At 38.7% G+C, this 23,782-nt stretch overlaps 1 long non-coding RNA gene across 3 annotated transcripts; it reads left to right on the top strand.

Moving 5' to 3' along the window:
• Window positions 1-14,467: 14,467 nt before the first annotated feature.
• Window positions 14,468-19,087, top strand: LOC107809686 (uncharacterized). Of its 3 annotated transcripts, XR_001653467.2 has the most exons (5): window positions 14,468-14,667; window positions 14,757-14,825; window positions 16,230-16,415; window positions 17,015-17,056; window positions 18,874-19,070. It is a non-coding gene; the product is annotated as an uncharacterized LOC107809686 (long non-coding RNA). The 3 variants fall into 3 exon arrangements; XR_001653466.2 differs by having other exon boundaries at window positions 14,470-14,667; window positions 17,015-19,087; XR_001653465.2 differs by lacking the exons at window positions 17,015-17,056; window positions 18,874-19,070 and having other exon boundaries at window positions 14,472-14,667; window positions 16,230-16,582.
• The last annotated feature ends 4,695 nt before the right edge of the window (window positions 19,088-23,782 follow it).

Below are 23,782 nucleotides of genomic sequence, written 5' to 3'. Positions count from 1 at the left end.
AATTGTTCAGATTTTCAATTCCAAAAATATCCCTCCGACCTTACTGAAATTACCATTTTACCCCTAAAAATACTGCAATTTACCAATCTACCCCCATCAGCTATAACCAATTCACCTAATCAATTCCAACAAAATATGGCAGCTATAACCAATTCCTAATCAAATTTTATGAACAAACTCAAACTAAATGATGAACAACAAAGAAACAACTGGAATTATTTTGACTGAACAATCTTTAAACAACAAATCTACTTTCAGATTCAACAACAATAACAAACAAGTATATTCAAATCATTGAGCTCAAATTCAAATTAAACTTAAATAGAACAAATAAACGGATTCAAATCACTAAACTCAATAATCAACTGATCTTCAAATTAAATCCAACAACATTACAACAAAGATGCATGATTCAAAATAAATCAAAAAATTAAAAACCAAAACATAAACTCACATTGAATCACTGGATTAAAACGAACTTCAAACAAAAAATGAATACGAATTAAATCTATATTAAACAACAAACATGACGGATTCAAACGATTTAAACTAACACTCTTCTATATTAAAACTAAATCCTTTTAAATTAATAAAACAAACTGAAGAAATAATTAATTGAACTTCAACTTAAATCTAACAATATTATAATTAAACTAACAATTTCTACTTAAAAAATAAACAAGAAAAAAAATGAAACAAACTGAAGAAAGATAAAAAAACGATAAACACGAATTGGTTAAACCAACTAACCGGATCGGAACGACGATGAACTCGAACCAAGTCTAGCAATGACCTAACGGAACTCGACTTCAACGACAACCCACCTTCTCTTTTAACCTCGACGAACTTAGAACGACAAGCGACGAACAACAACGGACTCCAACGAAAACCAAACGAAACCTTGACAGAACTTCGACGGACTTTAACCGGACTGCCTCGCTTTTCCTCCGTGTATGTGCGTGTGGTCATGGAAGCAGCAAGGTGGGTTCTTGGGTGTTCTTTGTTGGAGGTCGATGAGGCTTAGGCCATGGTGAAGAAGACGAAGACGAGGCAACAGTAGCAGCAACATCGCTGCATGCTCGTCAATGACAGAGCTCGACAGTGTGGTCGACGGACTGCTGTGGTTGGGTAAGTGAGTTGGGTTGCTTCGACGAGTGGTTTCTTGGGATGAGGAGATGAAGCAGCAGCAACAACAGCTATAGACATGGAAGCTGATGGTAGTTTGGGTGATGTTCATGGTTGAACATGGCTGAAGGGGAGGGTCGTTGGTGGTTGAAGAGGCAGCAGCGATGGGGCTGCTGGTTGGGCGACGCTGGAGGGGTCGTTTGGACATGAGGTCGTCGATGGATACTGTGGTTGGTCAACGAGCGATGGGGAGCAGCAGCAGCCATGGGAGCTTGGTCGTCGATGGATGGTCGTAGCAGAAACGATGGTGGTTGCTTGCTGGTTTTTCCGGCGATGGAGGCGACGAGGATGGCAAAACTCAGAGACGAAGGAGGTGAAGCTGGAGGGGAAAGGGCAGCCATGGCTGCTAGGGCTTGGAGGGGTTTGGTTTTTTGGAAAAGAAGAAGAGGGAGGGGGGCGGGTAGCTTTAGGTGTTAGGGTTTTTTGGAGTGAAAAATGAAAAATGGGAAGATAGGGGTGGGTCTTTGGGGTTATGGACTGGGTTGACCCGGTTTGAAATGGACCGGGTCGTAGGGGAAGGTTGGGTATCTTTGGGCCTATGGTTTAAAATTGAAGAAAAGGGCCAATCCGGTCTTCTTCTATTTTTTGTTCTCTTTTCTTTTACTTATTAATAAAACTAAAATGTTAAAATTAAATTATAAAAACCAAAATTATCTTAAAATACTAATTAACTCCTAATAATAATTATCACCCAAAATTAAACATCAATAAAATAAAATCACACAATTTGGACATTAAATGCTAAAAATACAAAAGATGCCTATTTTTTTTGTAATTTTCATTCTTGTAAAACAAATTTAATTATTCATGATTGCAAACCTAAATCCTAAATGCAAATGCGACATATTTTTATATTTTTTTATTAATTTAGCAAATAAACATGCACAGACAAAAATGCAAACAATACAAGAAAAATAACACAAAATTCACAACAATTGCAAACAATTAAAAAATTGTTTTATTTTTGGAATTTTTTGGGAGTAATTCTCATATAGGGCAAAAATCACGTGCTTACAACAATTGGATATTTTCAAGTTGTATGTGTGGTTAGGAATTGAGTTTTCCTTGGAAGACGTCATGACTTGTTGTGTTTTCTATATTAATTGTGGGATTCTATGTACTAATATTAGGAGGTAACGAATTTAGATCTGCAGGAAGTTCTCCAGAGCGAAGTATTTTGAATGTAGTGCTTTTGGGAATATTTAAGAGAGAATATCAAGTTGAAAATGAATCAGAAGTAAATTTAGATAGATGAGGTAGCTTGATAGTAGGCTGGATCAGTATGGCAAGGATATGATTAGTTCCTTGGGTGTGTACGAGGTAATGAGTTCCTACAGGTATTTCGCGGCAATGCTCTTAGGTTTTGATGGCTTGCGTAGCTTGGTCGAGTTAGAAGATTCAGTCCTGGTAGGTCTTGTTTGTGCAAGGGGAACACGGAGAGTCCTTGATGGTTTCTACCTTGGTTGAAGATGTATATTTTCTATGGGCATGAGGAGCATGGGATGTATAGTGGTTCTTTGCTAGATGGGATCAATGGAAAGTTCTTGGCTAGTGGAATGCATAGTGGCTTGCGGTTCAGAAGGGATATGAAGTTCTCATGGTTATCCTAGAATGGTATGGGTTATGCAGTATGTTGTAAATGATTTGGAATTGTGTACGTGAGGTTGCGGTTCAATTTTGAATGGAAAGTCATATAATTCTTAGGCAACATGGGCAGTTTCAGATAATTAGAGGAACGAGTTTCAGATAATTAGAGGAACGATCTTCAGATAATTAGAGGAAGGGTCTTCGGATGATTAAGGAAATGGTATTGCTAATTTGGGCTGATTAGATGAGGGCATATGTTTCAGAAAGGGCAATGTGATTAAGTTGGTGATACTTTGGTAGTATTGCGGCATTTTCTGGTTAGAACGACTGTCGATACTCGTGTTTGCTTGGTGGCATAGAAGAATTCTAGATTATCTCTCGTGGAATGATTGAGTATTCGAGGTGTGGTATGCATTCAGACGACGAAATTGGAACCAGATATGTGGATTCATGGGCCATATGGAGTTGGAGACGGGAAATTCTCATATTCAGGCTATGTGGAGGTTGTGAGTCGTGTGTATCGGCACTGTTTAGTAACTATCAGGATTTGGATACCCGAGCGGATCTTTTGTTGCTTGGTAGGTTAGATTTTGGATGTGATATTGGGTTCAGACTGGTTGTCTCTGTATTGTGTCATTATGGACTATTGCACTAAGGCGACATTGTTGGCTATGCCGGAAATGCCACGGATTGAGTGGCGAGGTCCGTAGGATTATGCCCTAATGGAGTGGTTTTATATTTCGAAGGCCCAGCAGACGACTGGGAAGGATTGTCTTCCTTATTTGGGCTTTCGTGACGGATGTTAGTGTAGAGGCTCCTACTATTGATTTAGTTCCGGTGGTGAGGGACTTTTCGGATATGTTTCTTGTGGTCGGGCATGTCATCGGGCAAGATTGTTGATTTTGGTATTGATTTGATGTCGGACACTATATCGTATGGCACCAGTAGAGTTAAAAGAGTTGAAGAGCAACTCCAGAATTTTTGTGATAAGGAGCTCGTTGCAGGTCAATGTGGATGCGTGTCTTAATTTGAGTCGGCTTGGTTGGCTTTGAATTGTACTGTTGAGGGGTGTATTGATTTGATTGTTATTGAGCTTATTAGTAATCTGGGGAGATCCATGAGTTACCTTTCTGTGTTATGAGATGTTATGATTTGTTGGTTATAGGTACATATGGTGCGATTCTATTGGGGTCTCGTAGTGGAAGTCAAGCGGGAAGAGTAATTGGGTGTTGCTCGGTGAATGGCGTATCAGTTATGTCCTTTCGGGTTTGCATGGTGTATGTTATTTACTTCACCGTGAGTATAATGAATTGCTTTGGTTCCAGATATCAAATTGTGCGTAGTTGCCGATTTCGAGCTAGTGACTTAAGATGGTTCATGTGGGGCAGTATTGGATAGGATCGCACATCGTAGCGAAGTTATGTGGAGGTATGACCTTGCGGGTTAGACTCGTGTGTTTTGTTCCTATGATGTGAGATGGGTTCTCAGCCTTGTATTGTGGTGGTACCGGTGAGCTTGAGGTACAGCTCTTACATTTGAGTCATTTTCATGAATTGAGTATGTTCGGACTGTTGCGTATTGATGCGTGTATTGTGCAAGTTGTGGCTTAGGCCTGTATGGATGTGTCATGTCACCAAAGTAATGTGTTGGATTAGAGGAGATCGTTGGGGATCATTAATAAATACGAACGGATGTGATTTCAGTATGTTGGAAGGATAGTATCGAGCTTCGGTTCGGAAATTTGCTGTGGTATTTGCCAAGGAAGAAGTGGCTTCATGAATGGTTGTCTGGAAAATGGTTATGGCTTACCGCGTGTCTTAGTGATCATTGGCAGTTTATGAAAGTGTTGGGATGAGACTTTAGTTGATAAGAGTTTTTCAATCGGTATGCGGATGTTGTGTCCAGTTGTTGTGGTTAGAAGTTATCACTACAAGTGTTGAGTTATGTGGTATATCATATGATTGCACCGGAGATAGCATATATAGTTTGTTACCGCTTGTTCGGACTTATTCACAGTATAAATGTGAAATTCTGATCGTGTCGATGATTTTAGAAGATGAAATGTGGTTCCATAGTTCATGGACTAGGATGGATTGTGAAATTTCCGTTATATTGTGTTATCGAACCTATGCGAGATAGGGTGACGTGGGATCACCCCTGGGCATGTGCATGGTGAAGTTATTCAGCAATTGGTTGACTTTTGGAACAACTCTTGGCACGTTCGAGGACGAACGTATGTTTAAGTGGGGGAGGATGTAACGACCTGATCGGTCGCTTTGAGCTTTTGCATTTCGTCCGCCAGTTCTCGGACATGACTTGCCCCGTGTGGTGTATTATGACTTATGTAAATCGTTTGTGTTGGGTTTCAGGTTAATCAGAATGAATTTGGAAGAACAGTCTCAGTTGAAAGCTTAAAATTTGAAAGGTTTGACCAAAATTTGACTTATGTGTATTTGATCTCGGATGGGAATTTTTATGATTTGGTTAGCTCCGTTAGGTGATTTGGGACTTAGGAGCGTGATCGGAATGCATTTTAGAAGTCCGTGGAAGGTTTAGGTTTGGATTGGCGAAATCGAGATTTCGGCACTTTCCGATCGATAGGTGAGATTTTGATATAGGGGTCGGAATGGAATTCCGAGAGTTCCAGTAGTTTCGTTGTGTCATTTGGGATGTGCGTACAAAAGTTTAGGTCATTCGGACGAGATTTGATAGACTTTTTGATCGAAAGCATAATTTAAGAGTTCTTGGAGTTCTTAGGCTTGAATCCGAAGTTGATTTTGTGTTTTGATGTTGTTCGGAGTGATTCGAAAACTCGACTAGGTGTTAATGATGTTATGGGAGGTGTTGGTATGTTTGAGTTGAGGTCTGATGGCTCCGGGTGTGTTTCGGGTGAGTTTTGAGCGAGTACGGACATTTCGGAACTTAGAAAATGGATGGGGCAGAATTGTTAGCGCTGACCGCGGTAGAATTAGCACTGGGCGCGCTGGCTTAGTGCTGGGCGCATAAAAGTGACCGCGGCCACGGTCATGAAGATCTGCAGATCGTCGGTCCAACTTCGGAAGCTCATATCTTTTGATCCACAAGGAATTTTGAGATGATTTAAAAACGAAAGTTGTAGCCCTTCGTGTCTAGTTTCCAGAAAGGTAAAGATATCACAATGTGGAGATCTGTAGAAAAGGTTATGGCCAATATACTGAAGCCTTTCACTGTAGAGCAAGGCATGTGCGGTCGCGGTTGTGTTTGCGCGGACCGCACTAGCTTGCGCGGACCGGGGAGGCTGGAACCTGAGGGGTACCCTATAAAAATGAGGGTTTGGGTTTTATTTAATATTTTGACCTAGAGAGCTAGGATTTTGGCGATTTTTCGAAGGTTTTTCAAGAAATTCATCGAGGTAAGTGATTTTAAATTTGATTTGGCTAGAATACATGAATCTATCACTGAATTCATCATTTAATTCATGATTTGGGATGGAATTTGGGAAGAAAATTGTGAAACCTTTCAAAAATGTAAAATGATGATTTGAAGGACCAAATGGTATCGGAATTGGATAATTTTGGTATGGTTAGACTCGTGAGGGTATGAGGATTCTGAAAATGTAAATTTTACCCGATTCCAAGACGTGGGCTCGGGGCTTGGGATTTGCTAATTTCGGGATTTTTGATATTTTTCAAATGTTTTCGCTTAGGCTTTGTTCCCTTAGCATATTGTGGCGTATTCGTTCTGATTTTGGATAGATTCGACGCGCGTGGAGGCCAATTCGAGGGGCAAAGGCGTCGCGAGCTAGAGAATTAGCCAGTTCGAGGTGAGTAATGGTTGTAAATGATGTCCTAAGGGTTTGAAACCCCGGATTGCACATCGTAGTGCTATATTGAGGCAAGATACGCGCTGGATGATGAGCGTGGGGTCTTTCACTACTGAGGATTGTAACTTGGTCCATCCCGATTGATGATTTTACCGAATATTTGACTGAAATTCATTTGTTATCATCATGATTTGGGTTGATTGCCATATTTGGGCTTTGTGCCAACTATTTGAACTCTTCGGGGATTTTTATCACTGTTTCCTCACTGCTTGACTTATTATTTGAACTCAGTCTTGTTGATATCTACTGTTTTACAACCTCAGCCACTTTTACTCAGATTTGAAACTAAAATGATATTTCTACATCATGTTTTGGGCTGAGAACTACTATTTTACTAATGCCCAAGGGGCTTATGATGATTTCCGGACTGAGTGAGGTTGAGGGCCATATGTGAGGATATGCTGAGTGATATGAGGCCGAGGGCCTGAGTTACTATTTATGTCACGTGATGGTTTGAGTGATGTGAGGCTGAGTGATATGAGGCCGAGGGCCTGAGATACTTTATATGCCACGCGGTGGCTTGAGTGATGTGAGGATATGCTGAGTGATGATGCCACAAGGTGGCTTGATATAGCGTTTGGGCTGTAAGGGGCCCCTCCGGGGTCTGCACACCCACAGTGAGCATGGGTACCCATTATTCTGAGTGATTGATGTTATGCCCGAGGGGCTGATATGAGTGATTGTGAGGTAGCCCGAGGGGCTGATACTGTTCTGAGAGTGAGCTCGAGGGGCTGATACTGTTCTGAGTGATTGATAGTGAGCCCGAGGGGCTGATACTGTACTGAGAGTGAGCTCGAGGGGCTGATACTATGTTGAGCGATTGATACTATTCCCGAGAGGCAGATTTCTACTTGTTATTTACCTGTTAAATTACCGGTTTTACTTGTTTTAAAAGGAATATCATTTGATTTCTTCGCTGATTTACTGCTTTAAGTGATTTTACTACTTGATATGGAATTGCTTTGTGCCTTTATGTGTTTTCATACTTTCAACCATTATTTATAATTATTACTCACTGAGTCGGAGTACTCACATTACGCCCTGCACCTTGTGTGCAGATTTAGGTATGTTTTGGCTGATCGGAGGCAGAGTCATCAGAGTTTAGCAAGGTAGTTGTCGGCATTTGCAGCACTGCTTTTCTCTCTCCTCATTTAATTAGTCTGTATTTGTACACTCCAGGCTTTCAGTTGTATTTATACCCTAGTAGATGCTCGTGACTTGTGGCACCCCAGATTGGGCATGTGTCGAGATGGTTCTTGCGGTTATTATCGTTAAATTCTGTAATTTATGAGTATTATATTATATGTTATTACCGTTTATGATGATTAACTGTTTAAAAGAGGTGTTCCGTTTTGGTTTGGCTGGCCTTGTCTTCACGAGAGGCGCCATCACGACCGGGTTCGGGGATTGGGTCGTGACATATATATACATGGAAAAATATTATTTTCTGGACTTTTGACACATCTAAGACCTAAGGAGGCTAAGGAGGAATTGGAGAAGCAAAAGCACAAGGAATTTATCATTCAATCCTCACTCAAGACACGAGTTTGGATCGTTTTATGTTTTTCTATACTTTAAACATATTTGTGATGGATTTCTCCATATCTATGGAGTAGTTCCCTTTAGGGTTTGATGGATTTGGTGTATTGATATTTGTTTGTGGATTATAAATCTAGTTTTATGTATTGAATTGGTTTGGATGATTCAATTGTTGCATCTATATTCACTTGTTCATGTAATCGAGAGAGGCATAACTTGTGATATTCTTGCATTGTATTGTTGGTGGAGTTCATTAATTCTTCTTAGTATCGGAAGAGGCTAGTTGAATTGTTGATTAAATCTAGTTAGGAGGATAATCGAGAGAGGTCCTCCTAAAGACCAATCCACTACAAATTCTTGCATATCTTCACTGAGCTTAAATTAGTTTATCTTATGAGGTTGAGACTTAATCGAGAGAGGAATTTCTTCTAAATGTTTGAACTAATAATTGAGTGAATTCAAGATACTCACTTGAATATTAGAAGTGAATTATCTGGAGTTATATCCCAAATAATTATTTTGCACATATTCCATCAAAACCCTATTTTCTCCCACTGATAACCTTCTTTGCTTGCTTTGTGTTCGATTACATTAGTCAATAACTGTAGATTCTTAGTTAATTTTAGTTAGAAATCACATAATCCTCAACTGTTGATCATCTTGGATAACAGTCAAGTTATAAACTACGACAATAGTGTTTAACTCCAATCCTTGTGGATAAGATATTATATTATACTATATTCTACTAGTGAGCATATTTAAGTGTGTGTTTTGCGCTCATCACTGAACAACACCAACCAAGCCTGCACAACATCGCGATCATGATATCCAGACACGACCGTGAAGCACTATTAGCAATTATCGCGAACGCGACCCAGCTCCACGAATGCGATGCGCTAGCTACTAAACATCCATGAACGCAGCTGTCCTATCTCAAATGTGTAGTGTATAAACACCTAGCTCTAACTTACACATCGCGATTGCACTCTCCCTCATACGATCGGGAAGATGGAAAAACAACACTAGTAATTCAGAGAAAATGTAATGACCTGACCGGTCGTTTTGAGCATTTGCACTTCGCTCGGTGGTTTGAGGGCATGAGCATCTCTATATGATGTATTATGACTTGTGTGACTCTTCGGTTTTGCTTTTCAGGTTATTCAGAAGTGATTTGGAAGAATGAATTTCATGATTTAAGCTTAAAATTGGAAGAGTTGGCCAAGTTTGATTTTTTAGTATTTGACATCGGATTGGAGTTTTGATGGTTCCATTAGGTCCGGATGGTGATTTTAGGCTCAGGCGTATGCCCGGATTTGCATTTGTATGTTTCTAGAAGGTTTCAGCGCTAATTGGCGAAGTTGAAAATTTGAAGGTTTGGATTGTTCATAAGTTTGACCGGGAGTTGACTTTGATGATATCGGGTTCGAATTGTGGTTTCGGAAATTGGAATAGCTTTATTATGTCATTTGGGACTTGTGTGAAAAATTTGAGTTCATTCTGAGTTGATTTGATAAGGTTCGGCACGAGTTTTGGAAGTTGAAAGATTCAAAGTTCATTAAGTTCGAATTGAGGTGCGATTCGTGGTTTTGACGTTATTATGCGTGATTTGAGGCCTCGAGTAAGTCCGTATTACATTATGAGACTTGTTGGTATGTTCGAACGGGATCCTGAGGGGCTCGGGTGAGTTTTAGATAGGTTTGGTTTGTGTTGCGCTAGTTTTTGATGTTGCGACGTCGTTTCTTCAAGCATATATGGTACCACATTAAGAAAATGAGCTCCAGTTTCTATTTTGATTGAAACATTATATCCGTATCATAATTTTGGAACCATAGCAACTATAATCTTCAAGTTTTGACATCGTATAAGGAATTTATAGTCATTTTACTAAGAATTGGGTTGTCAGACTTTTTTTCAAATTAATTACGAAATTGCCATTGAATTCGTATTTAAAAATCTGCACTTCTATACTTGATTTTGATTATATTTCATGAATCCATATTTGTTTTTAGTATTTGATTGATGATTTCAAAGTAAAATTTGGAAGGTTTTGTCTAAAATTTCGTAAATTGAATTTTTGAGTTTTGAACATCAATTCGGAGTCGGATTTGAGTGAAACTAATATGGTTGGACTCGTAATTGAATGAATTATTATACTGTGAGTTTTATTGGGTTCCGATGTACGAGTCCGGGTTTGACTTTTTGGTTGACTTGAGTAAAAGTGTAATGATTCGACCTTTATTATTTGGGATTGTTTTCTTAGTCATTATTTGATGTTTTTGAGTTTTTTTGGCTATTTTGAGCCGTTCGAAGGTGGAAACATGCGGGATGACATTTCTAGAGTGTCTTGACTTTCTCAGTATTTATATTGGCTTGTTTGAGGAGGCACTAGTTGATTGAATTATTTGTGGTAGCTGTGTGTTATGGGTGCGCATATGTGAGGGGTTTGAGCCCATGTTTGAGAACATGGTATTTATCCATGCTCAGGGTAGTGCTTGGGATATGATATGCCTATAGTTGACTGTTAAGCTTTAAGCTACAATATTTCTCATATTTGTATCATTGTTGTGAAGTATTTGAGCCATGTTTGAAGATACGAGGAGGCTAATTCCTTGAATGAACTTGGTAATTGCTATTTCTATGATAAATAACCGATTTGAGCTACGATAGCACACATTGCACATGCCTTCACTTTAGCATGTTATTATACCAGTCCAAGAGCATGAAATATGATATTTATCCCTCATATACATATGTTCTTGTATACTTGCTTCAGTGTGATATGATTTTGAATGGATGCTTGTGACCACGCCGGGCGGATTTTGTTGATATGCATGTGACAACGCCGAGCGGATTGTGTTGTTATACCTATGACCATGTTGGGCGGATTATGATATTATGCATGTGACCATGCTGGGCGGATACGCGGCTTGTGGTATTAGCACGTGAGTTGTCCGTGCAACACGTGAGTTATCTGTGCGGATTGATATTATTAGCACGTATGTCCATGCAGATTCAAATGTTGATATTAGCACGTGAGTTATCTGTGCAACACGTGAGTTGTCCATGCGGTTGGTATTACTAGCACGTGAGTTGTCCGTGCAGCACGTGAGTTTTTCATGCAGCGTGTGGATACGGATCCATTCCCCTAGGGTCACCCTCTCATGTTTCTCTCTTGATGGTGTACACGCAAATCGTGAGAAACTGACGGGTTTCTGGTTGGTGGGAGCTCTGGGAGAGCTGGTTACTGTTATTGGATCGGGTTGCACGCCGCAACGGACTGATATTTGGTCATTGCATTTCATCTTTACTTGAAATTTCCTCGACTGTTACCTGATTTTACTTGCATATCTTCCTTATATGCTAGATTGTTGACTAAGAAGAACACTTTAAAATAAAGAATTGTGAGCATAAAAGTGGTCTTACCTGAGATTTCCTATTTAGATCATGTATTTGTTCTATACTTGTTGACATTATGAACTGCACAGGTGTTAGTGAGTATCATCTATAGTTCTTGCTTTTTTTACTTCGCCGAGGTTAGTTAGGATACTTATTGAGTATATGCGGTCGGCTATACTCATACTACACTTCAGCACCTTGTGTGCAAATCTTAGAGTTATTGCTGTTGTTTGTGGCAGGAGCTGACATTGAAGATGTACCCGCGTTTCAGTTATGGCTATCACTTGTCCTTGGTAGCTTTAGATTTGAATATTGTTCCTGTACAATCGAAACAGATGTGGTAATTATTTTAGTTCAATTTTTGTAAAACTTTAAATCTTAGAAGCTCATGATTTGTACTACCAGTTCTTGAGATTTTTGGTATAAAAGTTTAGTTATTTTCATCATGTATTTTTTCAGTTAAATCTCTTTTAAATCGGATTGTTGCTATTTGGCTTACCCAGCGGCTTGGGTTAGGTGCCATCACGACTAGTTGGATTTTGGTTAAGGACAAAAAACTAACAACCAAACATGAAGGAAATGGTCTGAAATCAATTTGAAACACACCAAGCCCCTCGGGTCCCCGTCCGAACATATCAACAAGTCTCAAAATATAATACGGACTTACTCGAGGCCTCAAATCACACTAATAACATAAAAACCACGAATCACACCTCAAATCAAGCTTAATGAACTATTTCAAAATTTCAAATTCCAAACTTATGCTGAACGCATATAAATAACTTGGAATTACCTTAAATTTGCACACGAGTTCCAAATGACATAACGAACCTATTCCCACTTTTGAACAATAACCCGAACTCGAATAACATCAAGTCAATTTCCGGACAAACCTATGAACTTTCCAAATCTTCAAATTTTCAACTTTTGCCAATTTGAGTCAAAATCTTCTAGAAACATCCAAATGAAAATCCAGGACTATCCGGAGTTAACAGAGCCATCAAAACTCCGGTCTGAGGTCAAATACACAAAAGTCAAACTTGGTTAACTCTTCAAACTTGAAGCTTCTAAATTGAGGATCATTCTTCTAAATCAATACCGAATCACTCAAAAATCAAATCCGACCATACACGCAAATCATAATACATCATATGGAGCTACTCAAGATCTCAAACCATTGCACAAAATGTAAATACTCGAAATGACCGATCGGGTCGTTATATTCTCCCCCACTTAAACATAAGTTCGTCCTCAAACGTGCCAAGAGTGGTTCCAAAGCTATCAAATCACTGTATAATTTAACATACACATACCCCTAGGCAATCACACATCATCCCAATCGATATAAACCCGAAATCACAACCTAACTGAAGATCCTTACTTCTACCTTAGTCCACAAATCTTAGAACCCAATCTCCAATATCTGAAATTCATTATAAGACCCAATTCTTGCATTTATATAGTGTATAAGTCTGAACAAGCTGTATCAAGTCATAAATATATTCCAAATATAATCACATGATATTCCATATAACTCAGACACACATGCCAATAATTTTCGACCACCATAGCTACTCATTAACAAACCCGATATTGGTAAAACAACCCTCATATCTAATAAAACTTTGTTCTAAATATTCGTACACTCCCAATGATGAAAGACACATGCAGAAATGTCACGACCCTAAAACGGACCAGGTCATGATGGCGCCTATCGTAAAACTAGGCCAGCCGACACAAACCACAAACCAACCAAACAATTATAATAAGTCATTTAAAGACATTAACAAACTAAAATCCTATAGTATAAAGTAGGATAAAATAGTACGAAAACCAAAACACAGCCTGATATCGGGGTGTCACCAGTCATGAGCATCTACAACTCGTCTAGAAATATGAAAAGACAACATAGTCTGAAACAAAGCTAGTACAAAGCGAAATAAAGATAGGAAGGAGAAGCACTGGGCTGCGAATGCCGAACAACTACCTTGTCAACTCCGAACAAGCCTGCAAGAAGGCAAATCAGCACTCGCTAGCGTGACCCGAGACTCCAGGATCTGCACACAGGGTGCAGAGAGTAATGTGAGTATGCCAACTCAGTAAGTAATAAAAGTAAAGGCAGCTGAGCAGTAAGAAAACGCGTAAAACATATCATAATGCTACAACAAAACAGTATAAGTCCAGAACAATAGAGTAAAATAGTAAAACTCATAAAAACATCTCAGTTCAGTAAAAACCTTTTTAAAACATCTTTCAGTAGTTCAAACGAGTGATGAAAACAGCGAGAAAAGGATAAAAACATAAATCAGCCCCTCGGGCAAAACAAGTACCATAACCGCCCCTCGGGCAAACTACCAACAGAACCAGCCCCTCGGGCTACCTCACAATCACTCGTATCAGCCCCTCGGGCAATGACATGAAACAATAATATCCCCTCGGGCAATATCACATCTCACACTAGGTACACGCACTCACTGGGGTGTGCAGACTCTAGAGGGGCTACTACATCCCAAGCCCTATAACAAGCCATCTCGTTGAAAATTGGGGTTGTAGTCAAAGCTGTCTTGAGCTTCTGGAAGCACTACAAGAAATAGGACTTTTTGCAGCAACATTTAGTGGTGACTTGATGTGTTGCAACAAATGTTATACTTTCAGGAGCGACTTTATAAGTTGTTGTTGAAAATAAACTTTTAACAGCGACTTATTTAAGGCGCCTCTAATATGCGCTACTAATTACTGATTTTTTCTTTCCCGGTAAGACCAAAATTTTGGCTCCAAAGATCTAGCAGCGACCAATTAATAGTCGTCGCAAAAGAACATTTAGGAGCGACTTAGTCTCCACTAATAGAATAATTAAATTAAAAAGAGTAAATAAAAAATAAATTTCTTAATCAAAAGACCTCAAACATATCAAATGTCTCTTTGCTCGATTTCTTTTCTGCAGTACCACTTGTTTGCTCTCTTCCTTCTCTGTAAAATTCTCAATGTTCTTTCCGGTCGAAAATCTCAAATGTCTCAAATCTATCTACTCAAATCACAAAATGTGAACCATATGGTAGAGATTCAAAAGCCCTAATTACAAATTGTGACTCCATCAGGTATGTGCTTAAATCTCAATTCCTTTTTTTTGTGGTAAATGTATTCTCTAATTTTACCTCAAATTTTTCCGACCCATTTGCAAATCTAGAGGAACCGACAGTGGTCTAAAGCTAAAGAAGGAAGGAGGAAAGTCTGAAGTTTGAAAATCATTACGAGGGTAAGCTGTTCCAAACCGCCCGAAGGTTTGAAGTTTTATTCCCATATTTTTTCAATTCTCGGTCTTGACGGTCCTATCTCAGTTATCTCTTTCTCTAGGTAAGCTGAAAGTTTTTTTAAAAAAATTCTAGACCTTTTGGTGTTCTTATTGTGATTGTATGCTCAATATTATATTGGGTATCTTGAGTTCAGTAATTGTGCAAAAAAGGCTTCTTTTATGTTGAATTTACTTGGATTTTTAGTTTTGAAGATGGATTCTGTTCCTTTTGAAATATTGAGTTTTAAGAAATTTTCCGATGTATTTAATTTGTAGAACATGATCATTTTTTCTTTCTTTAATCTCTACTTTATACACTTATGAGCGTTTTTCACTTCACCCAAACATTCTACTCTGTCTTTTCTTGTATATTTAGAAAATAATGTCATACTTATAAATAATTCAGGAAGGAAAGCATGTGAGTCAGGTCTTGTACTCAGCTTATTTAATTTATGTTCTTTATGAAATCAAGTCTTTTCAAACAACTTTCAAAGCCTTGCATTTTTTTTCTTCTGAAAATTCACCATCCCTAATGATGAAACCGTCTTTATGTTGTTTCCCTAGTATGTGGCTGCCTTATTTTGGAGCTAGGATTTGCACTAAAGTATGATGTGTAGGGATTTGGATACTATTGGATATGACTTATGTCACACTACTTGCGATGATGTTAGATATTGATGCTCTTATAGTGTATTATGGAGTATAAATCTCTGTGTGTTCAATATTTAACTGCTCCAGTATATTAGATGAGAAACAAAAATAGACAATTTAGCATTTATTTATATAGAAAAAGATGAAACAAAAAGAAGGAACCTGCTCCATGCTTTTAAAGTGGACCTTTTCCAGTGTTACAAGTAGCAAGGACTTGTCTTACTATTTATTTGATAGCATTTTCCAAATATAGTTTGAGTGTGCCATTTGATTGTGGTGGTGAAATGTCTGTATATTTTTATCTTTTATTGGTTTCAAATGTATTATTTGTTGTAAAGAAGTTCATTTTAGTATAACATAATCATAGCTTATATGACAAATTATACATAGAGTTTTCGCTAATTAGTTATGATTAAGGTATGGTTAGCCATGTGAGGTTGCTGCAATGGAATTCTTATCTTTCAAGCCTGTTGGCTTTTTTTGATCATCTTCAGAAGCAAACAAAGCTAGTCCTAGACGAGACAAGAACTGTTAGCATGTATGATATTTCTTAGTAGGAATTACATCATCCTTTATTACCTAATTTTTGCGTGTGGCTATAAATTAAATGTTATACTTTGTGGTAGAAAATATTATTTTATGAAAGTTGGACTTAGTAAATTATCGTGGATTCTAGTTTAAAATGCCTGACAGACTCAAAATATTTTATGAAAATAGACTCAGATTGCTAGAAGAACGTGAACAAATGGCTAAGGAGTTGCAAAGGAATATAGAACATAGTTGCAAAGGAAGTTGGAAAAAGAGTTGCAAAAGAAGTTGGAGGATGTGCATGAACACGTGAACGCAGAAGTAGATAAGAGGATCCAAGAGCAATTGGCTACTATCATAGCCAAAATGCAACATGTACTGTTAATATTTTGTACTCTTCTTGACAATTCTTCCTTCTTATTTTCTTTTCATCTTCTCCTTCTTTAATTTTTGTTTTCTTGAGAATAAGCTATTGGCTTGTTATATGTTCATGTCAATTCTGGATTTGTCAACAAGGCCTATGAAATTGTATTCTAGTTTTATATCCTGGTGCAATTTCTGGATTTTGCTTCATGAATTGTCTCGTCTATTTGTTTGAAATATACGTAATGTTAACATGAGATGACATGCTATCAGAACTATATGTAGTTTCTCTCTCTGATTTTGAGGCATCTCTTATATGTAGATTCTCTATTGGAATGGTAGTACAACTGTTTGGATCCCAATGACATTGTGTATATAAAGAAATCTTGGTAACATCCTCCATGTCAATCAACACAAAATTCATAAGACTTTACGCCGCTTACTATAATAAATAATTACCACTATATAAATACATCTAAAAATGACTAGATGAATTATCTGTTGCTCAATCCTCAGCTCATATCCTGTGTTTCTTCTTTGAAATAATTTAAAAGTGATAAAATTGTATACAACTGTTATGCACTTATTTATAATATAACCTTCTGCAACAGCCAGCATTTTGCTCGAGCTACTGCGGCTGCTGCTTCCAACAGGTAATGTGTGCCCTTCTTCTCTCTTAAAATTAACTTGGTTTTTCATAGTTTAGCTTCTAATTCTAATGTGGGGGTTATTCTATTGAACTAATTAATTGTTTAAATCACTCCAAAAGAATTGAGAGGAAGTGATTTTCGTGGATTCTTGAATTTTTTGTATTTTAGCTTCCCAGAATCTTCAATTAATTATCTTATTTGGGGGTTAATTTATTGTAGATTTTGCTGTTGTATTAATCTTGGTGGCAATACTATATGTGTGATAAATCTTTACTAGAGTTGTGGTTGCGCTTGAATAAGATTTTCGATTTATTTATATTATTTGTTATTTTGATGATGGTGTATTCAGGCCAGCTAGTACGTATCTTGAATTTTATTGGGTACTTATTATCTCCCATCAACATATGTATCGGGTAACTCTGTTCACCAAGGCTTCGACGTATGGAAAAAAATTTACCCATTTTTTTTTGTTTTCTCTAAGATTTGAACGTGAGACCTTATGGTTCTCGTCGCACTTCATTGACCACTAAAATCAGATTCACGATTTATGAAGTGACTGCCAAATGAATATGCGAAGGAGGCAATCTCTTTTGGTTCTGATTTTATGGTTTGTCGAAAGAGAAGTAGTTGTAGTTAGTGTAAAAACTTGACAGGAAAGTAGTTTTGGTTTGTTTTTAATGAATAAAACTGATTGGATTAATCATGTTGTTACAAGGAGTTCTTTTATACATCTATTGATATTTAAGGCTAGTGGTGAAAAAAGTTTGTTTATCGATGATTCCACGAAAATATCATATTATCTTCTACCTATGCGCGTGCAATAATTCTACTAGTTTTTGCTTGTGAGTTACCACTGTCGTTCTACGGTTGTTTCTTCAGAGATTTATAGAAGTGCGTTGTCCTTAACATTGGTAACCTGTTGTACATTTCAACCTAGAGACATAAGTTCTGATTTTCTACTTATTATTTCGCTGAACTTACTTTTCTTTGATCATGCAACTCCTCATGACTAGGAGACCTCTCTACTACATGAACTTTTGTAGTATTTAAAAATTTGACATCTATTGGTATGAAATCTCCTCTTACAACCAAAATGTCTCCGTCAAAATAGATATTGAACCATTTGTTTGAATTATTAACATACATATCATACCCATTTGACATGGAAGTGTCAAGCCAGGTGATGAGTAAATGCAATAGAAAATTAAAGGTGAAGCTAGTTCTAAAGGTATTTTGATGACAAGACATAGAGGCTTATTGCTGCTAATTCTTAAGATCTACATTCTCCTATTTCATTGCACTTCTTATATTTCATGGATGCAGTTCCTTTTTGGTAGTGAGGGGTGGGTTGGTTTAGTTTTATTGATATATACTCATTTATGTTTGATCAATTTTAGTTTTGTGGGACGACAATAGCATTTATATCTAGAACTCAGCCTATGGCACATGGAACATGTCAACTCAAGATAAACCAGTAAGAGTTCAGGTTATTATGTACAGTTCAGGTTATTATGTACACAGTTCGTAACAACAGAAAAAATGGTGTTGGATGACTAAATGCTATTTTCCCACTATACTATGTTGACAAGAGTGGGTTGCTCTAGTGGTGAGCACCCTCCACTTCCAGAAAAAATGGTGTTGGATGACTAAAATCTACTGCCACTTTGAGAATGCAAAACTATTTAAGATATTATTTATGTGGAAATGCAAAAGTGTCTTTTAACTTATAACACAGCGTCCATGTAACTAAATAGTTCATCTTGTTGGAATTTTTGTTCTTTGTTGGATTTTGATCTTTTATTTTTTCCTCTTGAAAACAGGGACAAGGTTCTTGAACAATCACAAATGACGATGATCAAGGAGTTTAAAGACATTTAATGTTTAGTTTTTTCTTTTTTTTTTTTTTTGTGGTCAAAAGGCATCGACCAAGGAGTAGTTTAAAGTGTGAAGACATTTAATGTATTGTTTTTCCTTTGCCATGTGTAAATGCATACAATGGCAAAAACAAGAAAGTATTGGGCAGTGTATTAGCTAATTGACTATATAGTAATGAAAGTATTAATAGTATTTGTGTTGAGAAATATTTTTGGTGTCTGTTGAATTTGATGCTTCTAGTATTTGTAGGCAATTGATAGAAATATACCTAAATAAATCTATAGTATTGGTTAGTTATTGAAAAATAGCTTTAGTGGCGACTATACCTTGTTGCTAGACATAATTAGTATTTGTGGAGACGAGAAGCGCCACAAAAAGTCCTTAGCTACCAGTGGCGATTGGAATCACTGCAATAGATACTATTTGTGGCGGCTGCACTCGCTACTAAAGTCTTTCTTTAGTGGAGACCTTCCTAGAAACACAGATTGAGGAGCCATTTTGTTAGCGATATTGTTTACTTTTAGGGGCGAGCATAGTCGTCGTAATATCTGGTTTTCAGTGGCGACTTCATTATGTCGCTACAGATAACATTTAGTAATGGATTTAGGTGGAGCGATCCCAAGGTCGCCTCTAAAGGCAATTAGTGGCGACTTTATAGTCTTTAGTAGCGACTTTAGTCGCCACTAAAAGCAATATTTCTTGTAGTGAACACTGCTGCGGCACGCAGCCTGATCCCATAATATCCTCACAACACAGGCCCTCGGCCTCACTGAGTCAGAAATCTATCAAGTCACTCGGGCAACAGTAAAACATGATGCTCAGCCCAAAATATCATTTAAAATATCAAAACGGAGTAAATATAGCAAAGTTATAAAAACAGTAGAAAACAACATGACTGAGTACAAATATGAAGCCAAAACAGTGAGGAATAGTAGTAAAAATTCCCCAAAGGGTCCAAAACAGTTGGCACGAGGCCTAAATATGACATTCAACCCAAAATAAGATAATACTTTCCAAAACATGATGATATCAAATAATTTTCAATCAAATACACGATTTAACAATCATACGGCTCACAATCCCAAACGGTGCACGACCCACGCTCGTCATCTAGCATGTGCGTCACCTCAAAGTAGCACAACAATATAAAATCCGAGGTTTCATACCCTCAGGACAGTATTTACAATCATTACTTACCTCTATCCGGTCCAAACTCTAGCCCGCGATGCCTTTGCCTCTTGACTCGGCCTCATGATGCTCCAAATCTGACCAAAAATAGATTTATACCATCAAAATATGCTAAGGGAACAAAGTCCACTTGAAAATAGCTAATTTACATCAAAAATCCCAAAATTGGCCAAACCCGACCCCGGGCCCACGTCTCGGATTCCGATAAAAATTACAAAACTGAAATCATTACACTCTCACAAGTTCATACATATCAAATACATCAAAATCCGACCACAATCAACCCCTCAAATCCACAAATCAAAGTCTCAAGTTTCAAGCCCTAACTCCCTAATTTTAGGCTTTAGATTCCATAAATTTCATGTTTAATTAGGTAGAAATCACAATAGGATCGAGTATTAAGTCCATAAATCTTACCTCCAAGTATTTCCCTTTGATTCCCTCTTCAATTTTTCTCAAAAAGCTCCAAAATCGCTCAAAAATGGTGAAATTCAGACCCAAAATCGCGGACAATGACTATTTAAATATTCTGCCCAAGTGACCCTTTCCTTCTTCGCGAACGCGCTCAACGCCTCGCGTTCGCGAAGCACAAAATCCGTTGACCACTTAAATCCTTCTTCGCAAACGCGACATCCTGAAAGCGAACGCGAAGCTTCAGCTCCTCAACCCATCGCGAATGCAACTTCTAGCTCGCGAACACGAAGCACAAATGAACCTGGACCAAGCTGCTCCCATCTACTCTTCGCAAACGCGGGATACTCACCGCGTTCCCGATGAACACAGAACCTATCCCTTCGCGAACACGAGATCAACATCGTGAACGCGAAGGACAAACTTCCTGCCTCACATCAGATCCCTTCGCGAATGCGAGAGCCCTTTCGCGAACGCGAAGGCCAAATGTCTACAACACCAACAACAGAAATATGCAACTTCTCCAACATGAATTTGATCCGTTTAACCACCCAAAACTCACCCGAGGCCCTCGGGACCTCAACCAAACATGCCAACATATCCCATAACATCATTAAAACTTGTTCCCACCTTCTGAACGCTCAGAACGACATCAAAACACCAAATTAACACGGATTCAAGCCTAAGAACTCCAAAAACTTCCAAATTCCGCTTTCGATCAAAAAGTTTATCAAACCTTGTTCGAATGACCTGAAATTTTGCACACACATCATTAATGACACAACGGACCTACTCCAACTTCTGGAATTCCATTCCGACCCCTATATCAAAATCTCACCTATCAACCGGAAAAGACCAAAATTTCAATTTCGCCAATTCAAACCTAAATCTACTCTGGACCTTCAAAACACATTCCGATCATGCTCATAAGTCCCAAACCACCTCCTGAAGCTATCTGAACCATCAAAATTCACATTTGAATCCTTTTTCACATAAGTCAACATTCGGTTGTCTTTTCCAACCTAACCTTACTCAAAAGAGACTAAGTGTCTCATTCCTTTACAAAATCTCTCTGAACCCGAACCAACCAACCCGATATCACATAATACAACTGAACAAGACAATAAGAAGCAGAAATGGGGGAAACGTTGCGGTAACTCATGAAACGACCGGTCAGGTCGTTACATCCTCCCCCTCTTAAAAAACGTTCATCCTCGAACGAGTCAAGAAACATACCTGAAGCCTCAAATAGGTGAGGATATCTACTCTACATCTCCCGCTTGACCTCCCAAGTAGCCTCATCCACAGGCTGACCTCTCCAATGCATTTTCACTGAAGCTATATCCTTTGACCTCAACTTTCGAGCCTGACGCTCTAAAATAGCTACTAGCTCCACATCATATGTCAAATCATCATCTAACTGAACCGTGCTGAAATCCAAAACATGAGACTGATCGCCAATATACTTCCGAAGCATAGAAACATGAAATACCGGATGCACACTCAATAAGCTGGGTGGCAAAGCAAGCTCATAAGCCACCTCCCCAATCCTCTGAAGCACCTCAAAGGCCCAATGAACCGAGGACTCAATTTACCCTTCTTCTCAAATCTTATAACACCCTTCATGGGTGAAACCTTCAATAGAACCTTCTCACCAACCATGTAGGACACATCCCGAACCTTTCTGTCTGCATAACTCTTTGTCTCGACTGCGCTGTACAAATCCTCTCCTGAATCGCGTTTACCTTATCTAAAGCATCATGCACCAAGTCGGTACCCAATAACTTAGCCTCACCCGGCTCAAACCAACCGACCAGAGATCTACACCGCCTCCCATACAAAGCCTCATATGGAGCCATCTGAATACTCGACTGATAACTGTTGTTATAAGCAAACTCTACGAGCGGTAGAAACTGATCCCATGGCCCTCTGAAATCAATGACACAAGTGCGCAACATGTCCTCCAATAACTAAATAGTGCGCTCGGACTGCCCGTCTGTCTGAGGGTGAAAAGCTGTGCTCAACTCAACCTGAGTACCCAACTCTCACTGTACAGACCTCAAAAACTGTGAAGTAAACTGAGTACACCTCTATCTGAAATGATGGAAACTAGGACACCATGCAAATGAACAATCTCCCGAATATATATATCTGCCAACCGCTCTGAAGAATAGGTAGTACACACAGGAATGAAGTGTGTGAACTTGGTCAGCCGATCCACAATCACCCAAATAACATCAAATTTCTTCAAAGTATGTGGAAGTACAATAACAAAATCCATAGTGATCCGCTCCCACTTCCACTCTGGAATATCCATCTACTGAAGCAAGCCACCCGGTCTTTGATGCTCATATTTCACCTGCTGACAATTGAGACACCAAGCTACAAATACCACAATGTCCTTCTTCATTATTCTCCACCAATAACGTTGTCTCAGATCTTGATACATCTTCGCGGCACTCGGATGGATGGAGTACCGCGAGCTATGGGCCTCTTCTAGAATCAACTCCCGAAGCCCATCCACATTGGTCACACATATCCGGCCCTGCATCCTCAACACTCCATCATCACCAATAGTCACATCTCTGGCATCGTCGTGCTAAACTCTGTCCTTAAGGACAAGCAAATGAGGATCATCATACTGGTGCTCTCTGATGCGATCAAATAAAGAAGACCGAGAAATTACACAAGCCAATACCCAACTGGGCTCCGAAATATCTAACGTCATGAACTGATTGGCCAAGGCTTGGACATCAACTGCAAGAGGTCTCTCCCTAACAGGAATATACGCCAAACTACCCATTTTCACCACCTTCCTACTCAAGGCATTGGCTACCACATTGGCCTTCCTTGGATTGTACAAAATAGTGATATCATATTCTTTGAGCAGCTCCAACCATCTCCGTTGCCTCTAATTGAGATCCTTCTGCTTGAACAAGTGCTGGAGGCTACGATGATCAATAAACACCTCACAAGACACACCATACAAATAATGTCTCTAGATCTTCAACGTGTGAACAATGGCAGCCAACTTCAAATCATGAACAAGGTAGTTCTTCTCATAAGGCTTCCACTGACGAGAAGCATAAGCAATAACTCTACCCTCCTGCATCAACACACACCCAATACCAACTCTCGAATCATCACAATACACGGTATATGAACCTGAAGCTGATGGCAAAACTAACACTAGAGCTGTGGTCAAGGCAGTCTTGAGCTTCTGAAAGCTCTCCTCACACACATCTAACCACCTGA

Source organism: Nicotiana tabacum, chromosome 11, assembly GCF_000715075.1.
Source record: "Nicotiana tabacum cultivar K326 chromosome 11, ASM71507v2, whole genome shotgun sequence".
Taxonomy (NCBI): Eukaryota; Viridiplantae; Streptophyta; class Magnoliopsida; order Solanales; family Solanaceae; genus Nicotiana; species Nicotiana tabacum.
Note: the sequence above shows the minus strand (reverse complement) of the source record. Positions and strands in the feature narration are given on the sequence as shown.